Source organism: Trachemys scripta, chromosome 7, assembly GCF_013100865.1.
Source record: "Trachemys scripta elegans isolate TJP31775 chromosome 7, CAS_Tse_1.0, whole genome shotgun sequence".
In the NCBI taxonomy this organism is placed as follows: Eukaryota; Metazoa; Chordata; order Testudines; family Emydidae; genus Trachemys; species Trachemys scripta.
Window position 1 is genome coordinate 37259951 of NC_048304.1, and position 19704 is coordinate 37279654.

A 19704-nucleotide genomic window follows, 5' to 3' on the forward strand; every position below is an offset into this window, starting at 1 on the left:
GGGGAAATGGGCGGGGCCAGGGCCCGTGGAGGGTCCTCTTTTTTTATTTGCTGGGTATGGTAACCCTAGGGAAGCAGCCTCAGCTGGGGCCATGCCCCAATCAGGCCGCAGCTGGCCCTATAAAGGGGCTGCTAGGCTAGAGCTAAGTCAATCTCTCTCTAGAGGTTGAGAGGGATGGGCCTGGCTGCTGAGCAGGATACCTAGACTGGAGCAGGGCTCAGGAAAGGCCAGAGGAGCTGGGGAGCTCTGGCTTGGAAAACCCCCAGGCTGCAGGCCTTGTTAAAGGCCAAGAAAGGTACTGGGGTTGCAGAGGGGCAACCCAAGGGTAGGCAGAGGCAGCAGGGCCAGACCCTCCTTGCCAATAATGAGTGGCAATTATACTGCAGTCCACCCCAGTGAGCGGGGGCTAGATGGTGACTGGCAATAGCCCAAGACTGAGGCAAGGTGGGGCTGGGGCTTGGGGGTTCCCTAGGGAGGGGAGACCCAGTGAGACTGCGGGGTACTGCAGGAGGCAGAAACCCTGAGCAAAGGGCACCAGGGTCCAGGAGGGACACAGGGGCCAGCAGCAAGGCGAGACACCGGCCTGCAGAGAGCACTCTGGAGGCTGGCGAGCTAATTCCCTGGATGACCAGCAGGAGACGCTGCAGTGGTGAGTCGTCACACCGCCACAGGATCACTCTTCTTGTTAAAATTAACAAACAGTATCAAGTGGAAACATAAGATCTCTCTTGCCTGAGGATGTTGCTGAAGCCTACTCTCAGCCTCGTAAATTGATACTTATATCAGGTAATGGCAACTCCCAATCTCAAGTCACCTGCAGCAGATTAGGAATACCTTGGGTGTATCAGATACTGGATTTAGCTTTGAGGAGGTGAGAAGAAGAATTACTGGTTAGTTAAGGAGTTCAGAAGGGGGGAAAATTGCAATGTAATTGGATCAGCCCATTATGAGCAATGCACCAAAACCAGCCTAACTACATTCTGTGATCTTTTCCAAATTCCATCAGATGACAGGAGGTAGAAGGTGCAATGGTAACTGTAAATGTGCTACGTGTAAGTCTTTGATTGTAAAACCATACAAATAATTTTATCTGGGGAAGATTTTAATCACTATTTTATTTGGGCTAATGTTTTTCAAGATAAAAGGTAGCCCTGCTCTCCCTCGAGTCAGTATAGAGTGTAAATTCAGAAATCTCACCTTAGGAGGTAATTCTAATCTATTTGTCATAACCCCAAGACTTTCAGAATCACCACAAATTTTAGGAAGCATTTTTTAAAAAGCTATTCAAACAGGGGCTGTCTTCTGTCCTAGGTATACAATGTATGTCGTTATTTAATGTACAATGTGTTTTGTATATTACTAATTTAATATTCTAAGTGAGAAATCTATAGATGGATATTGTAAATAACTTATATGTAGTATTTACTGTTTAATTCAATGCTGTTTATTATGAACAGTGTATTATCTGTGCTGTTAAATCCCATTATATGGGAACATTAAAGTTATTAAAATAATACAGATTTGAAATATTTGATATGTGCACACATTCCTGAACCCCTATTGGCAGCACTGCCATAGCTTTGCCCATGCATTTGCACAATCAATGTATTTATTTCACAACATAGTGCTTATGCAAACATCTCTGCTATGATTGTCTATTGAAAATCCCTCTGCTCAGATTAGCCATCATCCTTAGACTCTTCCATCCATACACTAACAAAGATCCACCTAAACTTCTTTCCTCCCCAAATCTATTCCTCACCTATTAAGCACAATTAAAATTTAATAGAGACTCAGAAGGGATGGAGGACCAACTGGTAGGAAGTGTATTAAGAGGCAAGGAGGAGTATAATGGGAGAGAAGGCTGGGATTAGGCAGGTTGACAGTGTGGAAAGAAGATCTAAAATTGAGCAGACATTTGTGGTCATTTAGTGGAATTATGAGGGTAGCAGCAAGTCAAAGCAGAGGGACTGTGGTAGCCAATGGGAAGGTGAGGGAAATTGGAGTTTGATTTGGGGGTGTTTCCTCTTTATTCAAAAAAATAACTATGACCCAAGCTCTACCCTTCTTGACAGAATGAGCAATTTGCCAGGTTTGGGGTAGGTCACACAAAATGGGGCACAACCCAGCTCCCAGAATGGCAAGAGATCCTCACAGCAGAGCCTCAGAGCTTGCTTCCATAGGTTTAATTGCAGGAGGGGATGATCCTGCATCTTGGACTTATAGACATCTCATCCTTTGATCATCACTGTTCCATTATACATGGATGACACTGTCTGGAGGACTGGAATATTAAGAATGCCCAAGTGAACACTGCACTGAGTTCACGTCAAATGCATACTGCAGATCGATGGACTACCTTTAGAAGTCTTATACCTTGAGACTCCATTCCTAGTTGTTTGGGAAGTTCACATGTGTATATCCAGAGCTCCAAAGTAAGCGTATTTAGCACCCTAGTAAATTGTGAGGTAGCCTATTTACCTGATCCACTAGCAAAGCCTTGATCTGAGAAAGTTCTGATACAAAGAAAACCAAAGCTGTGTTACTTAGAGAATGCTACCTCTTGGGGTATGTCTACATTGCTTAGTAAACCTGGGCTTGACTTTGGTTAAGACCAAGCTCTTCTATCATTCATATACAGATCAGTCTGACTCATGCCAGAAACTCCTCAGGATTCAGGCTCATGAACCTGGCCAGATATACGGGTCCAAGCTTGAGTCCCGCTTTGAGGTGGGTCCAAGCCAGGGGAGGCTCTAGGCACCCACGCAGCAAGCGCGTGCCTGGGGCAGCAAGCCGTGCGGGGCGGCCTGCCAGTCGCTGTGAGGGCGGCAGGTAAGTGGCTTTCAGCGACGTGCCTGCAGGAGGTCCACCGGTCCCGTGGCTTCAGCGGCAATTCAGTGGCGGTTACGCCAAAGGTGCAGCACCGACAGACCTCCCGCAGGCATGCAGCCGAATCTGCATGCGCCGCTGAAAGCCACCTGCCTGCTGTGCTTGGGGTGGCAAAAAAACATAGAGCCGCCCCTGGTCCAAGCCCATGCTCTTTGCAGCTTAGACACAGCGCAAATCAGGATCTTGAGAGTTTGCCAACACTATCCCACAATCGCCAAGGCCTGTGTTTCCCTGTCCTATCCCAAAACTTCCCATTTGAGTCCTAGGAACCAGATGCAAGCACCTGGTTCAAATACACTGCTCAGCATTTCACCCTTTATTTCCACGGGGAGTGCTCAGCTGGAAATGCAGTTAACCATGTGTGTGAGCTATGGCTGGCACTAACAAGAAGTTCTGCATCAAATGAACTGCTGGCTGGTCAGAAAGACAGATTCTGATTAACCTCTGGTGCAAGGTGAGCAAGACATTAGACTTCTTCAAAAGCACAAGAAGTGATCATGTTTACAAAGCTGTATCCAAGTCGTTGGCTGCTTTGGCGAATCTATCAGACCAACAATCAATGCAGAGAGCGCAGCTCAAGACCAACTACTGCAAAGTCAAGGATGCTAATGGCACTTCTGGGTACTCCCCACCTTTGTCTCTAACATGATTAGTGTGTTATGTTACTATTAAAGGGAAATCCCAGTTCAGGCCCATCAAACCCACATGACCCTCCTGAGCACACAAGCCTCAGTCTCCCACTCAGCTGTCTAGACTGGACGTCTCTCCCTCAGACACTATAATCGCTCAGCCCCTTTCTGGGTTCATCCAAAATCTCCTCTAGCCCCTTTCTGGGCTCAGTCCGAGACCCTCCCTCAGACCCCTCTGGATTCATTCAGACTCCCTTGGACATTGTCAGAATCTGTCAGCACCTTCCCCTAAGAGTCTGGTTAGTCACACAACCCAAAACAGCTGCTTTGCCTCAGTTTATTTTTGCCCCTCCCCCGACCATAGGCACCAGTCCCACACAAAGTTAGGGGGTATGGTGAAACAGCATTCCTCTTCAAAGGCTACATAAGCAATTAGATATTTAAACAATGAAATCCTAATTGTGTGAAAAGCAACAGAGAGTCCTGTGGCACCTTTAAGACTAACAGATGTATTGGAGCATAAGCTTTCGTGAGTGAATACCCACTTCATCAGACGCATGTAATGGAAATTTCCAGAGGCAGGTATAAATATGCAGGCAAGAATCAGTCTGGAGATAACGAGGTTAGTTCAATCAGGGAGGGTGAGGTCCTCTGCTAGCAGTTAAGGTGTGAACACCAAGGGAGGAGAAACTGCTTTTTCAGTTGGCTAGCCATTCACAGTCTTTGTTCAATCCTGATCTGATGGTGTCAAATTTGCAAATGAACTGAAGCTCAGCAGTTTCTCTTTGGAGTCTGGTCCTGAAGTTTTTTTTGTTGTAAGATGGCTACCTTTACATCTGCTATTGTGTGGCCAGGGAGGTTGAAGTGTTCTCCTACAGGTTTTTGTATATTGCCATTCCTGATATCTGACTTGTGTCCATTTATCCGTTTACATAGTAACTGTCCAGTTTGGCCAATGTACATAGCAGAGGGGCATTGCTGGCACATGATGGCATATATAACTTTGGTGGACGTGCAGGTGAATGAACCGGTGATGTTGTAGCTGATCTGATTAGGTCCTGTGATGGTGTTGCTGGTGTAGATATGTGGGCAGAGTTGGCATCGAGGTTTGTTGCATGGATTGGTTCCTGAGTTAGAGTTGTTATGGTGCGGTGTGTGGTTGTTGGTGAGAATATGCTTAAGGTTGGCGGGTTGTCTGTGTGCAAGGACTGGCCTGCCTCCCAAGGTCTGTGAAAGCGAGGGATCATTGTCCAGGATGAGTTGTAGATCACTGATGATGCGTTGGAGAGATTTAAGCTGAGGACTGTAGGTGATGGCCAGTGGAGTTCTGTTGGGTCCTTCTTGGATTTGTCTTGTAGCAGGAGGCTTCTGGGTACACGTCTGGCTCTGTTGATTTGTTTCCTTATTTCCTTGTGCGGATATTGTAGTTTTGAGAATGCTTGGTGAAGATCTTGTAGGTGTTGGTCTCTGTCTGAGGGGTTGGAGCAGATATGGTTGTACCTCAGCGCTTGGCTGTAGACAATGGATTGTGTGGTGTGTCGGGGTGGAAGCTGGAGGCATGAAGGTAGGCATAGCGGTTGGTGGGTTTGGGGTATAGGGTGGTGTTAACGTGACCATCACAATTGTTTGAAATTCACACAACACATTTGGGACTGTTGTACTACTCCTAGCAGTTCACTGGCTTCCAATTTCAACACCAATTTCCTCCAAGATATAACTGGCTGGCTGCTTCTTAAAAGAAGTGACTCAAATTCCCAAGAGAGGATAATGAAAAGTAAGGCTTTACACATGCAAAAAAGTAAGTTCTGCACATGTACAACTGACATTCAACTATCATATCCACTGAGGTTTTAAACAGCTAGAGGAAAAAGAAATGGTCTCTTATAGTAAGTCAATACCAGAAAATTTAGGTCTTGGCTTAGTAAAAGACTAGAGCCTTCTTTGACTAAAGGAGCAAAGATGAGATGTAGCACAGACATGACAAATGAGCTCCCAAAAAGAACAGAACTAATTGATGCATGAAAGCATGTTTCCTGATATCTAGCCAAACAGTGGGTTGAGACAGCATGGACTGATTAAGTAACAGTGATTTTAAGAATCACCAGTAAGAAACTCACTGATTTTAATCAGAGTTTCACTTTAAATGAGTTTTCTAGAGTTAACTCACATAGGTTGGAATGATCCCCCAAAGTAGCCTTGTTCAAGCATTCAGACTGCTTGACTTTTAAATGATATTTATTCATATTTTAAATTGTGAATGTTATTTTATTAACTAGAACTTTTACATCAAAAATGAGAGCTGTAATGTTAGAATTAACAAAGCAACTTCACTCAAATAGATGTGCATTTATCTGAATATGAAGGGCTAGGTTATTCTTCCTGCAGAGAAAACCCAGGGAAGTGGGCAGAGGTAACTCAACTGTGAGCATCTTCTCAGTTTTCATGTAACTTTCCACCCACCCAAGGGTACAAATTTAGAGAATATGGCCTCTCACCCATACAGATCCCAGGATCCCCAGGTCCAGAGAAAGATATAGGTCACTTATTCAGCACTGCTTTGCTGGCCACCCTTCTTTCCACCATCTCCTTGATGAAGCCTGTTGGAAAAAAAATTCCTAGTAAGTTTAAGGTTTACCATGACTCTGTTTCCACACACGCATTCTTTTATTATTCCAAAGCCACTTGGTGTTGGTTACATCCAAGGTACAAATATAAGCATATACATGCCTATACTCCATGCCTTTGCAATAATACAGTTATAAGTATTAGCTGAATATTCACAACCAGATCAGGCCCAGGAGACATCTTCCCATCATGGCATGACTCCAGGAGGTAAGGAAAAGCTTTGACAAAACCCCTAGAAAAACTTGCTTTTTATAATTAAAACAAGCAAGTGATGTCATTTCTGGTCATTGGACCTGAGCTAAAATCAGCGGAAGCAGTTTAGGGCTCTACTCTACTCTCTTCAAGGTTTTGTCCCCTTATCTCTTTTTGCCATATTTCCCCACCACATGCACACACTACTAGACTAAGCATTTCTAACCAATTATTTACAGCACCTGGTGCCCTATTAACCATGTTTTCTTTATTTCTATTGCTTAGCCCAAACCTTAAATAAGATAACACTGGTGGGATCACATCATCATGCAGACCTGGGATGACCAGCAGTAGCTCCAGAACTTTTGCATGAAGAAGCAGATGTTCCTGGAGGCTTGTGATCAGCTTGCCCTGACCCTTCAGTACCATGACATATGCATGAGGGAGGCCATGCAACTTTGTTCCAACAATTGACTAGACACAGATTAAGGCAGAGAGCAAACTCTTGCTGTTTGCAACAGCTTCTCCAAAAGAAACTCCATCCAAAAAAAGCGTGGTGCTTTTTATAGACAGTGCACAGTTAGATGCCTGCAAGTCACCAGGCCCTGATAAAATGCATCCTAGAATACTCAAGGAGCTAATAGAGGAGGTATCTGAGCCTCTAGCTATTATCTGGAAAATCATGGGAGACGGGAGAGATTCCAGAAGACTGGAAAAGGGCAAATATAGTGCCCATCTATAAAAAGGGAAATAAAAACAACCCAGGAAACTACAGACCAGTTAGTTTAACTTCTGTGCCAGGGAAGATAATGGAGCAAGTAATTAAGGAAATCATCTACAAACACTTGGAAGGTGGTAAGGTGATAGGGAATAGCCAGCATGGATTTGTAAAGAACAAATTGTGTCAAACCAATCTGATAACTTTCTTTGATAGGATAACAAGTCTTGTGGATAAGGGAGAAGCTGTGGATGTGGTATATCTAGACTTTAGTAAGGCATTTGATATGGGGTCTCGCATGATATTCTTATCGATAAACTAGGCAAATACAATTTAGATGGGGCTACTGTAAGGTGGGTGCATAACTGGCTGGATAACCGTACTCAGAGTTGTTATTAATGGTTCCCAATCCTGCTGGAAAGGCATAACAAGTGGGGTTCCGCAGGGGTCTGTTTTGGGACCGGCTCTGTTCAATATCTTCATTAACAACTTAGATATTGGCATAGAAAGTACGCTTATTAAATTTGCAGATGATACCAAACTGGGAGGGATTGCAACTGCTTTGGAGGACAGGGTCATAATTCAAAATGATCTGGACAAATTGGAGAAATGGTCTGAGGTAAACAGGATGAAGTTTAACAAAGACAAATGCAAAGTGCTCCACTTAGGAAGGAACAATCAGTTTCACACATACAGAATGGGAAGAGACTGTCTAGGAAGGAGTACGACAGAAAGGGATCTAGGGGTTATAGTGGACCACAAGCTAAATATGAGTCAACAGTGTGATGCTGTTGCAAAAAAAGCAAACGTGATTCTGGGATGCATTAACAGGTGTGTTGTGAGCAAGACACGAGAAGTCATTCTTCCGCTCTACTCTGCACTGGTTAGGCCTCAACTGGAGTATTGTGTCCAGTTCTGGACACCGCGTTTCAAGAAAGACGTGGAGAAATTGGAGAGGGTCCAGAGAAGAGCAACAAGAATGATTAAAGATCTTGAGAACATGACCTATGAAGGAAGACTGAAAGAATTGGGTTTGTTTAGTTTGGAAAAGAGACGACTGAGAGGGGACATGATAGCAGTTTTCAGTTATCTAAAAGGATGTCATAAGGAGGAGGGAGAAAACTTGTTCACCTTAGCCTCTAAGGATAGAACAAGAAGCAATAGGCTTAAACTGCAGCAAGGGAGGTTTAGGTTGGACATGAGGAAAAAGTTCCTAACTGTCAGGGTGGTTAAACACTGGAATAAACTGCCTAGAGAGGTTGTGGAATCTCCATCTCTGGAGATATTTAAGAGTAGGTTAGATAAATGTCTATCAGGGATGGTCTATACAGTATTTGGTTCTGCCATGAGGGCAGAGGACTGGATTTGATGACCTCTCGAGGTCCCTTCCAGTCCTAGAATCTATGAACTGAAAGAGGGGAGTTAGAATGGAAGCCATATTTCAGACTCATAGTGTTCACTGCTGACAAATGCTATCATTACTTTTAGGCAAAAAATAGAGATTGTTTTCAGACAGGAAGTAGAGAAGATATTTAATCCACTTCAGAAGAAGTAGAAATTAGTCATATAGAGATTAAAATCAAAAGAGACGTGGAGGTTACTCATCTATAAATTGCACTTGTTTTGAGATGCAGTGTTGAGATTACTCATACACTGTATAGGGTGCCGTTATTTTCAGACAAGCTAGAGAAGGCTTATATATGTTTCTTACTGAGTGAGTATTACCTATGTTAATTGCATTCATTAGATGGGACTGAGATTTCCCATGAATTGCTATAGTATTCAGATGAAATATGGCAATTACTCAAATTAAAGGTGTTTCATATTTGAAGTCTGGAGTGCTGGCGGTCAGTACATCATATACTGCCACAAGAACTACATGTTGCAAGATCCTGCAGTGCACAGGAGCACATGCAAGATTGCTGTGCTTCATTCACAAGTGTGAATGCCTGGTGAAGTCAAGTTAATGAGCTAGGAATTGTTAACAGTGAACTGTAGTAAGTCTCAAGCCTCACATGTTCAAAGTGCACAGGGTAAAAAAAAGGGTGATTAGCAAATCAAGACATGGACTTAGGCTAGAGAGCCTCTTCTTAGGGGGACAGTCCTGTTAGAGTAACTTGGTGGTTGTGCAGCAGTGCTCTAATTGGTGCAGAACTGAGTGCCCCTGAACTCTCTGTCCTGCTAATCACTTTACCTTGCACCTACACTATGCAGGATCAAGCCCACATAAAAAGATTGCTCTTTATAGTATCTAATAGGTCTCAAAGTGAATCTAAATAAGATGCATGCATAATATGTACTAAATATCAGATGAGCTATAGCTATTCAGTTTAGTCACAGAATCAAGTTTATTCTTATCGTAAACTATCCAACATGGGTTGTTTTAAAGTTAAGGTTTTTTTAATTTACCAAGTATAGCAATACACTGTGTAGACACTAATGCTCTATGACCTTTTATATATGGCCCAGTAGGTGCATAAACTTTCACTTTTAAAGGGCACAATGGATCTCTGACTGACAACATTTTGCAAGACTCTATGGCACTGGCTCACCTCTGGGTCATCCTCTCTACCAAATTTTGAGTAGAGACACAGTTAAAAAGGTATTAGTCAATGATAAAAGTAATACCAAGGAGATATTTCAACAAGAACCAAAGTTTAGAGACTTCCTCTTAAGTGTGTGTGAAGTGAAACCAAATCAAAACTACATAGAAAAGCCAAAGCGCACAGACATTAAGCCAGTGTGAAATTTCTCACCAATAGTAATATACTTTTAGAAAAGAACAGAAGTTCATGCTCCATTTTAGAATGCAACCCTAACTCTGGAGTTACCACCAGAAGAATTCACAATACAAATATCTATCTAAGGGCTTGGCTACACTTGCAAGTTACAGCACAATAAAGGAGCCCAGGGTGCACTAGCTCACTCCCTGTCCACACTGGCAAGGCACGTAGAGGGCTCTGACTCCGCAGCTACAGCGCTGCTGGTACTCCACCTCAGCGGGTGGAATAATGTTTGCTGCACCCCCAGTGGATCACTGCGATGCCAGTGTAAACGAGGTGTTGCATTACTACGCTGTGATCGGCCTCCATAATCCCCTTAAATCAAATGGCCACTCTTGTCTTTGTTTTGAATCGCAGCAGGAATGCGGATATGCCCTTTGAAAGCTCCATTTCTGACAGCTGGCTGCTTATCTGCCCCGAGACAAATTAGTGTGGAATGCTGTTAGTGAGAGAGAGAGGCGGGGGGGGGGGGGGTCTGCTGCTGTCTGAATTTACAAGACAGCATGCTGACATGCTCTCAGCCCCCCAAAAACCTACTCTCTCTCCCCCCACATACACACAACACACTCCCTGTCACACTCCACTCCATTCCCCCCACCATTTGAAAAGCACATTGCAGTCACTTGTATGCTGGGATAGCTGCCCATAATGCACCACTCCCAATGCTGCTGCAAGTGCCGCAAATGTGGCTATGCCAGTGCATTTGAAGCTGTCAGTGCAGACAGACTGCAGCGCTTTCCCTACTGCGCTCTCCGAAGGCTGAGTGCTCTACATCTGCAGGTGTAGCCATGCCCTAAGAGAAAAGAGAGGCGTGAGTTGTCAGCAACTTCCCAAAAGGAAAATGCTAACAGAGATACACAGAGAGGGAAAAACTACAGCAATTAGTCTGACACTCCCAGCCAGATATGAAGCTAACTGGAATGAGGGGATCTGATGCCAGCAGACCAGGCGCCAGCACATGCCAAGACCCCCAGGCCTCACTGATCATTGACAAATGCATAGCTGGAAACCAGTCTGGCTCACCTGTGTGTTAGCATTATTAAAATAGATGTTAAGTTAATAAGAATGTGTTTAGTCTTGATGAAGTGCTTGTAGGATGCTGGATGTATTGATCTCATTTATAACATCTGTAGACCATGGTATAAAGTTATACTGAGTGTTTGCATTGTAAACCTCTGTAATTGTGCAACTCACCAAACAGGAAAGAAACATTAATTAGAGTAATATGTTGGTCCTGCACACAAGAGCCATTGAAACCAAATGAGCCATTCTGAAACATCAAAGTAAAAAGACTTTGTTGATTGCTGCTGCACCGTGCCCCCCTCCTCCCCAACACACACCCATGATGATGAGGCAGGTGTTGACACTTGTTCCATCATTTTGAATTCAGGGAGGAAGGGAGTGGTAAAAATGCCTATCCAGAAGGAATTTGAAGGACAATCTTTCTAAGCATAAGCAAGGGATCCCCAAGCTGCTTAGTTTGGGTTAGCACTAAAGGACATAGAAAACTTGCATGTCACAGCACTTTCTATTACCTTTTGGAACCTAAGACTGTAACTCGTGTGTGTGTGTGTGTGTATGTTTACCTGCTTTAATCTTATAGATAACTCATTTCTTTTTCTTAGAAAATAAATCTTTAATTAGTATTATATGATTGGTTTGAGATCTGAAGTACAATTGATACTCGGTTGGTGAAATCCAAGTTTAGACTCAATTTGGGGTTTGTACCCTGTTTCCTAGCAGTCTGCCCTGAGGTTGGCATTCACAGTCATGAGCCAGTCTAGACAGCTTGACAGGGGGCCTTACCAAAGTGTGCAAAGAAAGATTAAGGGTTAGGTAACAAAAAAGACTCGTAGGACTGTATTGTTTTACCCCTTTCTCTGATTGCTGTGCACCTTTAGGTGCACAAATAGGACATTTGTTTTGCAGAAACTATTTGAGTCACTTTAATCAGCTACTGGTCACAAACTCCCAGAGAGAAGTTTCTTGCAGGAACCAAATACAGCTGGGAAATAGGGGACTGCAACCCAGAGTTCCAGTCCAAGAGTGGTTGAAATGCAGCGTTCTACTGTTGAGAGAGGTAAAGGAAGAAAAGCCTGTCGGCTGGGAGGACATACAGAGGAGTGTAAGAGGTAGTTCCAACTTTAACCATAACACATCTCTAAAACATGTAGTGATCCTGGTCAGCTAAACAGTAACTAATCTTTCAAGTAGAAAGACATGACAAAACTCCTACCTGTACAACATCACATGTTCTCACAGCACCAGGATTCTTCAATCAGCATCTCCTCCTAGTTGTCTCTTATCATACACTAATGGAGAAATAGAAGAGCCTGCTTTATAAAGGGCCCCAGACTCCAACTCTTCCCAGCATGATTTAAGAGGAGCTTGATAGAAAAGCTCCTATTTCTTCATTCTTTCTCTAGAATAAGCCTGCTCTTCATCACTATTCTAAGGTTATTCCCCATGTAAGAACAAACTTCCCAGTTCTGTTTTTCCCCTATCTCTTTCTCTCCCTAAAACCAGACCACTCTAGTTTAGTAATAAAAGTGGTGCGGAGGAGCCCTGATTTATTTCTCTCTCTCTCGATTCTAGTCTTGGATCCTTGACCAACATGGGAGAGAACAACTTAAGCCTGTTTTTTTTTTTAAATGCTGATTTCCCCCTCCCCACCCCCAAGGTACTTCCCTATATCACAGTGACGGCTTCCTCCACTATACTTCCCTCCTGTTTCTTGGTTCACTGTTTAAATTTCAACTAGCATTTTTTAAATTGTTATCTACAGATTTTTCAGCGTTATTCCAACATACCAAATGCAGTATTACTAACCTCAAAAGTTCAAAAATCCTAAGGGTATGTCTACACTAGCAGAGTTACAGTGCCAGCACTTACAGCGCTGCTCAGAAAGCCCTGAAGGGACACCTCTGTTGTGTGTTCACACTGTCAGCTGCCTGCGCAATAATGTGTTCACACTTATGGCACTTGCAGTGGTATTCAAAGTGGTGCACTCTGGGCAGCCATCCCACAGAGCACCTCTTCCTCTTCTGCCCCTAAGAGTTGTGGGAAGGTGGAGGGAGTCACTGGGTATCCTGGGTCCTGTCCCAGTGTCCTGGGATGCATTGCTTCGCATCTCAGCAATCCCTATGCTTCCTTCCGCATTTGGCGCCATCTTTCAACGGTTTGTGTATTGTGCGTTCTGCCTCTTCGGTCTACAGGAATGGATCCCACACTGTTGACCAATATGCTGTTCGCTCTCACTAACACTTCACGAGTGGCAGTGCAGTTATTCCTTAAACTACAAAGGCAAGAGGAGTTTGACATTGATCTCGCCATGCGTAGTAGCTATGACACAAGATTGCTCGTGGCATTCACGGAAGTGCTGACCACAGTGGAAGGCCGCTTTTGGGCTCGGGAAACAAACTCTGAGTGGTGGGATCACATCGTCATGCACCTCTGGGATGACAAGCAGTGGCTGCAGAACTTTTGGATGAGGAAAGCCACATTCGTGGGACTGTGTGATAAGCTCGCCCCAGCCCTGTGGTGCAAGGACACGAGAATGAGAGCTGCCCTGTTTTTGGAGAAGCGCGTGGCGATTGCACTGTGGAAGCTGGCTACTCCAGACTGCTACCAATCAGTCACTAACCAGTTTGGAGTGGGAAAGTCGACCGTTGGAATCATGCTGACAGAAGTGTACAGGGCCATTAATCGCATCCTGCTATGAAAGACCATGACTCTGGGCAATGTATGTGACGTTGTGGCTGGCTTTGCACAAATGGGCTTCCCTAACTGCGGAGGGGCGATAGATGGCACGCGTATTCCAATTCTGGCATCAGACCACCTAGCTACCGAGTACATTAATCAGAAGGGGTATGTCTAAATGGTTCTCCGGGCGCTTGTGGATCACCTTGGGCGTTTCACGGACATTAACACAGGCTGGTCCGGAAAGGTACAAGACGCACGCATCTTTCGGAACACTGGCCTGTTCAGGAAGATGCAAGCAGGGACTTTCTTCCTGGACCAGAAGATCACCGTAGGGGAAGTCGAAATGCCCATTGTGATCCTGGTAGATCCCGCCTACCCCTTAATGACATGGCTTATGAAGCCATACACGGGGCACCCTGACAGCAGCGAGGAGCGGTTCAACAACAGGCTGAGCAAGTGCAGAATGACTGTTGAGTGTGCTTTTGGCCATTTAAAGGCCTGCTGGCGCTGCCTATATGGGAGGCTGGACCTGGCCGATGACAATATTCCTATGCTTATAGCCGTGTGCTGTGTGCTCCATAATATTTGTGAAGGGAGGAGTGAAAGCTTCACTCAGGACTGGGCCGCAGAGACTCAGTGTCTGGAGGCTGAATTTGAACAGCCAGAGACCAGGGCTATTAGAGGGGTTCAGCGCAGGGCCATAAAGATCAGGGATGCCTTGAGGCAGCAATTTGAAGCTGAAAGCCACTAATATTTGTTGTTATGCTTGGGAGTGCAGTGCTTGTAAGCTAGGAAGTGATTGTGATTGGTGCAGACAATACACTATGAAGGTTTAAGAAAACTGCCTGTTGCTTTGCAGGGCTCTGTTTGCTTTCAATTAATAGAATAAAGATGGCTTTCAAACCAAAACAATTATTTTATTAAAAAACAACAACCGGAGGAGAGAGGCAAACAAAAAAACACATCAGCACTGAGGGGGTTGGGGGAAGGGAAGGTCCCAGGGGAGGTGGAGTCCTGGGATGGTTAAAGATTTGTGTATGTCCAGGGATCATATCCAACCTTCTCCTTTGGATTACAGTGCAGCGGGTACTGTACTTCAGCAGGGCTAAACTGCAGAGGGATGGGTGTTGAATGCAGTGGATACTGGGCTGCAGGGGAGGGCAGGCACGGAGCAGCTCCGTTTGCAGTGCTAATATCACCTGGAGCGTATCCGCTTGGCGCTCCATAACGTTTAAGAGCCGCTCCGTGACTTCATTCTGGCATGCCGCATTCTCCTTTTGGTCCTTCTTCTTGCTGTCTCGCCACTCCTTCAATTCTTGCTTTTCGGCCATGGAGTGCATCATGACATCACGCAGAAAGTCCTCTTTAGTTCTTCATGGCCACTTTCTAATTCGGCGCAGCCATTCAGCTGGCGATAACAAAGAGAGAGGCTGGGCTCCCAAGGTCATATCTGTGAAGGCAAAATGCAACATTTTACAGAAGCTGTATTGTTTGCAACACACAGAACACTGATTCAGTGATTTAAAGCACAGCCACTATTCACATACCTGTCACTAACTGACTGACCCCAGGCAAGCACATATGAGCCACAAGACCCCCAAATTTGTGAGTAACCGCAGGGGCAGGGGCAATCAGTTTTCAAGGACTGTATTGTACACTGGGCATGTGGCTCTTGGGGAGAGCTAGTACTGTAGGGGGGGCCTTCTAATCATTACTGTCCCCACATTTTCCACAGGCTGTGTTCATTCTGGAAGATATCTCGTTGCTGAGGGTGAGCAGAGAATCAAGGGAGGGTCTTCTCCAAGATTGGGGCTTCCACCCTGGCCCTTATGCGGCTCACCTGTGTACAGAAGTGGTGTCGTGTGGTCCCCTGTCCTCTCCCCGTGATGGCAGAGTGGCACAGGAAAGTTACCCTTAATGGGGCAAGAAACAAAGCAGCTCTGCCAAAAAACCTGCAGCAGCGGATTGCCCAGTATCTCCATGAGAGTTTCCTGGAGATCGCTGAGGCAGATTCCCGTGAAGTGAGGGAGTCAATCTACAGCCTGTTCCACCGCTCAGACTAGGCATATGGTGATACGCGCATCATACAGACACAAACTTGCTTTCTGCAACCCTCCTGCCCCCAACAACTCACTTCAGCGATTCCCAAAATCAAAGCCACTTACCAGGGGCCTCCTCTCCTGTTTGCACTTCACCGAGCTGTGACACCCCGACAGCTGTGGCTGGCTAGCTTCCTCCGGGGTAGAGAGGAGCTCCTGGCTGCATGCATCTCTGACTCCAAGTCGTCCTCTGCCTCTGGGTCCCCCTCCCCCTCTCTCTCCCTCTCCCCCTCCACATCCTCGTCCATCCTGCCTTGAGCGCCAGCCAATGGGAGCTGTGTGCACGGCGCCTGCAGGCACAGGCAGCATGCATCACACAGAGCCGCCTGGCCACGCCTCTGGGAGCAGGCCTCTAGGGGCCGGACAAGCCGGCCACTTCCAGTCGCAGCGTGGATCCAGGGCAGGCAGGGAGCCTGCCTTAGCCCTGCTGCGCTGCTGACCGGGATCCGCCTGAACTCAGTGCCGCCCGGTTGGAGCCCACACCCCAAACCCCCTGCCCCAGGTTGGAACCCCCTTCCACACCCAAACTCCCTCCCAGAGCCCACACCACCTCCCGCACCCCAACCCCCTGCCCCAGCCCTGAGCCCCATCCTGCACTCCGAGCCCCCTCCCACACTCCAAACCCCTCGGCCCCAGCCTGGAGCCTCCTCCAGCACCCCAAACCTCTTATCCCAGACCCCACCCAAGAGTCGTCCTCTGCCCAGCTGGAACCCACACCCCCTCCTGCACCAGCACCCAACCCTCCTACCCCAGCCCTGAGCCTGCTCCCATGCTCCAAACCTCTTGGCCTCAGCCCGGAGGCCCCTCCTGCACCCCATCCTCATCCCTCATCCTCAGCCCCACCCCAGAGCCTGCACACACAGCAAGAGCCCTCACCCACTTCCACACCCCAATCTGCTGTCCCAGCCTGGAGCCGCCTCCCACATCCTGAACCCCTCATTTCTGGCCCCACCCCAGGGCCCACACCCTCAGCTGGAGCCCTTACCCCCTCACGTACCCCAACCCCCTTCCCCAGCCCTGTGAAGGTGAGTGAGGGTGGGTGAGAGTGAGCGATGGAGGGAGGAGGTTGGAGTGAGAGGCGGGGCGAGGTCTCTGAGAAGGGGCAGGGCAGGGGCGGGGCAGGAAGGAGTGGGGCAAGGGTATTCGGTTTTGTGCATTTAGAAAGTTGACAACTCTATGGGTAGATCCCTACCAAATTCACGGCCATGAAAAACATTTCATGGACCATGAACTCTGGTCTCCCACCGTGATATCTGGTATTTTGTGTGCTTTAACCCTATACTATTGAGATTTCATGGAGGAAACCAGCATTTCTTAAATTCGGGGTCCTGTCCCAAAAGGGAGTTGCAGGGGGGTCACAAGGTTATTTTAGGGGAGCCATGGTACTGCCACCCTTACTTCTGTGCTGCCCTTAGAGCTGGGTGACCGGAGAGTGGCAGCTGGTGGCTGGAGAATGGCGGCTGTTGGCCGGGTGCCCAGCGCTGAAGGCAGTGCCCCGCCCGTAGCAGCGCAGAAGTAAGGGTAGCAATAGCATACCATGCCACCCTTACTTCTGCGCTGCCCAGCTTTGAAAGCAACACCGGCGCCACGAGCAGCGCAGAAGTAAGGGTAGCAATACCGCAACCATCCTCACCCCACCCCAATAACTTTGTGACCTCCCAGAACTCCTTTTTGGGTTAGGACCCTGTGATGGGGCAGCCCCGCCCCGCACTAGCCCCAGCGACATCAGACCAGTAGCTCTGACAGAGGAAGTCCCACCCCGTTCGTACTGGGAATGCTCCAGATGCTCACTGAGTATAAAAGGAAGGAACTCAGCTCAGTCAGGGCTGGCGGCTGCAGGGGAAGGACCTAACTGGGAAGCTCCTGCAGAGGACCAGCCGACGCTCTTGAAGCTGCCAGGAACAGAGGCTTCTACAGGCCGGCACGAACCCCTACTGCAGGAGGAACCAGAGGAGGTGACGGATCCAGAGACTCATGGAGAATCCTGGGATCCGTGGGAGACCCCAACTCCCCAGCCGGTAGGGAGTGACCCAGGGGAGGTGACGGACTGGTACCTTGACCCCGGTAAGCCTCAGCGTGTTTCGGTAGGACCCCCTCACTGAGACAGTAGTAAGGTCCTATGGCCCTGCAACCCGGGGCGCTTATATGGACTCTGGCCACTAGGCCACGCTACCCTTTGCGACAAGGGTTGATTCTATGGACTCTGGCCACTAGGCCGTGCTGCCCTGTAAGGAGGGGCGTGAACCCTCACCCGTGGTGGAGAATGTGGGCAGCGATCCGGGCCTGCTGAAAGGTCCGTGAGAACAGGGTTTAACCGTGGGAACCCCATTAAACCCCAAGATGGAGACGGAGAAGCTCCTAAAGTGGATGCTGGACCGGCAGCAAGAGCAGGCAGCCCAACAGCAGCAGCAACAGGTGCAGTTGATGCAGCAGATGGCCAGCAGCAGCTGCTGATATCTCAGCATCAAAAGCATCAGCAGCAGCTCCTCCGGGACTTGACGATCCAACAGCAGGCGCAACAAGAACGCCTGGTGCAGCAGATGGCCACATTGCTACACCCGGCAGGAGCCACAGCCCCCATATCTGCCGGGGCCAGACCCAGGGAGAATGTAGGGGAGTTGCCGGTATGTCTCACTAAGATGGGGCCAGAGGATGACCCGGAGGCATTCCTGGTGACCTTCGAATGGGTGGCGACTACCGCCAGGTGGCCCCCCGAGCAGTGAGCCACTTTATTAGCTCCCTATTTGACGGGACAGGCTCAGGCCGGTTAACGTAGCCTCAACCCCCAGGAGGGCCTAGAATACACCCGGGTGAAGGCGGCTGTATTGGACCACACCGGCATTAGTCCGGAGACCTATCGCCAACGCCTCCGCAAAGAACAGTACCCTCCTGGGGCCTGGCCCCGGGCTGTGGCCCAACGGATACGGGACCATTGTTGGAGATGGCTGAACCTGGAAGGCTTAACCGGACCCCAGGTAGCAGAGATGGTGGCGCTGGAGCAGTTTACCCAGATCCTGCCCTCGGGAGGAAGTGCCTGGGTACGCCGGCACCGACCGGCAACCCTCTCAGTGGCAGTGACTTTGATGGAAGACTACTTGTCCGCTAAGGAGATCGAAGCGACACCCCGGACAGCAGGGAGCTATGGACAACGGGGCAGACTGGGCAAAGGGAATCCCCAGAGAGCAGGGGCTCGGGAGCCACCATCCGGCGCCCGTTCCGTGACCCTGAAGCTCCCAAGTCCCGAGCCCAGACACCGGGCAGCCTGGGTAACGACCCATAGGGACCCACTCTCATGAGAGAGAGGGAGCCCACCGGGTGGAGGCCAGGGACCTGCCGTGGTCCGAGAGGGGTGCTGAGAGTGCGGACAAGAGGTGCACTTTCAGCGGGATTGCCTGTTCATGGACTGTAATTATGGACAAGCCTGGGTCGCCGGAAGAAGGGCCCATAAGAGAGGACTGGGAAAGCTTGTGGTCCCTATCCGGGTCGAGGGGATCCTCACCAATGCCCTCGTGGACTCGGGGTGCAGCCAGACCCTCATACGTGAGGGGCTGGTCCCTAACCTCAAACTCTCTGACACCCAGATACATCTACAGCGTGTACATGGGGACATCCGTCCTTACCCCTCAGCCTGGGCGAAGATAGAAGTCTGCCACCGGGAGGGGGGCCTTCGCGTGGGCGTGGCCCCCAGATTGGCCTACCCAGTAGTCTTGGGACGAGACTGGCCGGGCTTTGGGGAGATTCTCCGGAGGTATCAACCGCCCGACCCACGAACTGACGGGTTGAGGCCCCCACGAGTGGGGCTGCTTGGACACACTCCACGGGATGACCCCGGAGAAGGGACATCGGCTCCGGGAGAGCCCCCCGCGACCAACCCCCCTGTAAGGGCCCGGTCAGTTTAGGATGCTCAAATGGAACTGGAACGGGACGTGGACTTTGTGCAAGAACAGAGAGAGGACCCGACCCTAAGTAGGGCCTGGGAACAGGCCACCAGCCTCGGTCCTGACGAAGGCTCGACCCTTGGGCCCCCACAGGTCCACGCTTTGAGATATGGCAAGATCGCCTGTACC

At 48.2% G+C, this 19704-nt stretch overlaps 1 long non-coding RNA gene across 1 annotated transcript in view; it reads right to left on the minus strand.

Annotated features, from left to right (window-relative positions):
- LOC117879756 overlaps positions 1 to 12417 on the minus strand; it is a 29275-nt gene extending 16858 nt beyond the window's left edge. Inside the window, exons 1-2 of the long non-coding RNA XR_004646379.1 lie at positions 12073 to 12417; positions 6014 to 6115 (exon numbers count right to left, since the gene is read on the minus strand). This is a non-coding gene — a long non-coding RNA (uncharacterized LOC117879756). The remainder of the gene's footprint in view (positions 1 to 6013; positions 6116 to 12072) is intronic.
- Between the last annotated feature and the right edge of the window lie 7287 nt (positions 12418 to 19704).